General features: G+C 48.9%; 1 non-coding gene across 1 annotated transcript; it reads left to right on the plus strand.

Moving 5' to 3' along the window:
- Positions 1-3,180: 3,180 nt before the first annotated feature.
- On the plus strand, positions 3,181-3,287 carry LOC140403414 (U6 spliceosomal RNA). The gene has a single exon (XR_011938308.1). It is a non-coding gene; the product is annotated as a U6 spliceosomal RNA (small nuclear RNA).
- The last annotated feature ends 671 nt before the right edge of the window (positions 3,288-3,958 follow it).

Below are 3,958 nucleotides of genomic sequence, written 5' to 3' on the forward strand. Positions count from 1 at the left end.
CTTGGGACTCAGGGTCAAGGGCCGCCCCGAGAGGCGGGAAGCCGCTGGGCCCTATAAAGTGAGGGGCCAAGTTCAGATCTCTCGCTCTCTCCCTTCTTCTCCTACTCGCGACCTTCGCAAGAACATCGACCAGAAACTGTAAGTCTGACTCCAGCGATCGCTACCCGATAGAGACTCCTAGCCATCGACCCGTATCAGCCTTTTGAATCCCGCGGGCCAGATCCGATTCGATAAACCATTCGTTTCCCTGACCTGGTGGGCCCTTCCTAAAGTTAAGAATTGGCCAGTAGTGGTAGGTTTCGATATAGATAGTAGGATTATTGTGTAAGCATTAATTGTTGTATATAATAAATGACCGTTGATTTCAATCTTACTAAGCGGTGTGCTGACTTATTAATCATAACCCGAGCTTGAACCACGTGGCGGTATCCGAAAGATACCTGGCGACTCGTGAGCAAAGGTGATATAATCAGAGGTAATAAAACTAAGGCTAAAAAGAGCAACACTTCCAATGAGGAGCGGGTGCTATCTCCTGAGCTCGTCTGATACTCTATCAAATAATAATAATCATTTTAAAGCTTACATTAACACTGCAATGCAGTTACTGTGAAAAGCCCCTAGTTGCCACACTCCGGCGCCTCTTCGGGTGCACAGAGGGCGAATTCAGAATGTCCAATTCACCCAACAAGCAGGTCTTTCAGGAATTGTGGGAGGAAACAGGAGCACCCGGAGGAAACCCACGCAGACACACGGAGAACGTCCTCCAGACAGTGACCCGAGCCGGGAATCGAACCTGGGACCCTGGCGCTGTGAAGCAACAGTGCTAACCACTGCGCAACCGTGCCACCAAATAACTAGCTTCCGACTAGGGCTGATTCTGGGAGCCAGCTGTTCACACATAGAGTGACCGGCACTAAGGGTGAGGTGGGGACAACAAAGGGACAATGAGGGGAGCGTAGGGTTGCTCAGGATTCATGAAGTAAGTTGGTTATATGGCATTCTCCACCATCAGCTCATTCTACACTGGGAACAGAAGTGCCGAGAATAGAGATATTATCCAGTCCAGATTCAGGCTTCTTGGCAGGGTGTACGAAGAAAACAGCAAGTAGATTAGAGCTTTCTCGAAGGCACAATAGGCCAGCGAAGCAGTTAATGGGAGTCTCGTAATATCTGGAGCTGGACCCAATCCAGTTCAACTCTCCAGCGCACCCAATGTCTTAATTAATGAGAGAGCTATTTATTTGGTTGCTGAGTCAGGCTGCTTTATTGGACTATCCAGCTGGCTCTCTCCTTAGCGAGTCACATTTACAGTGATCTCAGGGAACAACCATTGTTTCCTGAAGAACCAATTCAAGAACGGCTCCCGGTTAGCTGCGAGAGGAGGTCATCGCTTCACAATGCGGTCCCTCTGAGTTGCGTCAGAAACATGGCCCAGCTGCAGTTTATTTACTCCCCCACAGATTACTGCACAAACTGATAGAATCGCAGCAAACCAGATTCGATTTCCAGATGGGACCACCCTCTGAATTGGGCATGAGGGTCTTGGGAAATTCTCCCCTGCGCCCTGGTCAATGTTTACGCCGCACTCTACATCTTTGGAAAATAGATGATCGCGCCATTATCTCATTGCTGTGTGTGGGAGCTTGCTGTGAACAAATTGTCTAAAGATCGCCCAGTGCATTTAGATTGAGTGATAAATAGCAGACAGGGCATGGTGGGGGGGGGGGGGGGGGGGGGAAGGGGGCAGAAAGGTGGGGGGGAAGGGCAGAACTCCCCTGCTCTGACGCCCATCTGAGAGAGTGGCTGGGAGCCTCGGGTGAAGGCCTCGTCTGAAAAGTGAATCGCCCTCATAACGTCACCCCTCCCCGCCTCTGAAACCTCCTGCAGACTTACGTCCCCCTCGAGGTGTTTGCACTCAGCTAATTCTGGACTCCCGGTATTATGGCTCTGATGCACGATCAATCACTACTGAAGCGAGATTGTAGTCCAATTGAAGGCTTTAATGAACAAGTAGTTACCCCAGCAGCTCCGGTACAGAATGACTGCTGTGGGTGAAACACAGACTCTTATGCTCCGCCTGCTGGGCGGAACCAACAGGCAGGTTCTACCACTCATACTACAGCATAAGGTACATCCCACCTAGGTACCGCGATACCCCTATTATAGCCTACCACAGGCTCCAACACTGGAGGCCTTACCTTCAGCTACCTAGGCCCGAAGCTCCAAAGTTCCCTCACAAAACACTTCCCAGCTCTCTCTTGTCCTTTAAAACCCACCTCTTTTTGTCACGCATCACAATATCACCCAATGTGACTCGAGGTATTGAATTGCTGCTTTGAAGGACGTTTTACTTTGTTAAAGATGTGAAGTAATTGTTAAAGATGTGTTACTCGCTCGTTAAACATTCTCAATGTTACAAGGGTTGCACCTGATTCTGTTCATAATTCTTTTAAACATACCAACGCACAAACAAGGAGGAGGAGTAGGCCTTTGGGCCTCTGGAGGGGGCCATTTAATAAGATCATGGCCGATCTGATTGTAACCACAAATCTGTATCCTGCTGACACCCACCCCCGCCGACAACCCTTGCTTCCCAAGAATCTGTCCACCTTTGACTTAAACAAGGGGCTGTTTAGCATAGGGCTAAATCGCTGGCTTTGAAAGCAGACCAAGGCAGGCCAGCAGCACGGTTCAATTCCCGTACCAGCCTCCCCGAACAGGCGCTGGAATGTGGCGACTAGGGGCTTTTCACAGTAACTTCATTGAAGCCTACTTGTGACAATAAGCGATTTTCATTTTCATTTCAAACATATTCAAAGACTGCTTCCACCACTTTTCCAAGAAAAGAGTCCCAGAGACTAACGAGTCTCTGAGAGAGAAAAGATTGCCTTATCTCCGTTTTAAATGGATGACCCCCTTATTTTTAAATAGTGACCCCGCCCCCCCTAATCCTAGATTCTCCCACAATGAAATGAAATGTAAATCGCTTATTGTCACAAGTAGGCTTCAATGAAGTTACTGTGAAAAGCCCCTAGTCGCCACATTCCGGCACCTGTTCGGGGAGGCTGTTACGGGAATTGAACCGTGCTGCTGGCCTGACAAGAGGAAACATCCTCTCCACATCCGCCCTGTCAACACCCCGCAGCATCTTAAAGGTTTCAATCAAATCGCCACTTACTCATGCTCGCTTTGGCAGCACATAAACTAAAATTGGAACAATACAGAGAAGGTTAGCATGACCCCTACGCAAGGGTGACACACAAATTTGTGACGCGTTCCATATTTTTTGGGGGCAGCACGGTAGCACACGTGGCTAGCACTGTGGCTTCACAGCACCAGGGTCCCAGGTTCAATTCCCCGCTGGGTCACTGTCTGTGCGACGTCTGCACGTTCTCCCCGTGTCTGCGTGGGTTTCCTCCGGGTGCTCCGGTTTCCTCCCACAGTCCAAAGATGTGCAGGTTAGGTGGATTGGCCATGATAAATTGCCCTTAGTGACCAAAAAGGTTAGGAGGGGTTATTGGGTTAGGGGGATAGGGTGGAAGTGAGGGCTTAAGTGGGTCGGTGCAGACTCGATGGGCCGAATGGCCTCCTTCTGCACTGTATGTTTTATGTTCTTTCAAACAACGTCTAACCTCTCCAAACATTCCTCATAAGACACCTCGCCCATTCCTGGTATTAGTCTGGTAAACTATTTCTAAACTGCTTCTGACGCATTTCCATCTTTCCGTAAATAAGGTGACCAATACTGTACACAGCACTCCTGATGTGATCTCACTAGTACTCTGGAAAACTGAAGCATAACCTCTCTACTTTTGTATTCAATTTCCCTCACAATAAAAGATAACATTCTCATAGACAGAGAGTCATCTAGACTCGCAACGTTAGCCCCCTCGTCTCTCTGTCAGACCTGCTGAGATTGTCCAGCATTTTCTGTTTGTGTTTCAGATTCCAGCATCCG

Source organism: Scyliorhinus torazame, chromosome 27 (genome assembly GCF_047496885.1).
Source record: "Scyliorhinus torazame isolate Kashiwa2021f chromosome 27, sScyTor2.1, whole genome shotgun sequence".
Lineage (NCBI taxonomy): Eukaryota > Metazoa > Chordata > Chondrichthyes > Carcharhiniformes > Scyliorhinidae > Scyliorhinus > Scyliorhinus torazame.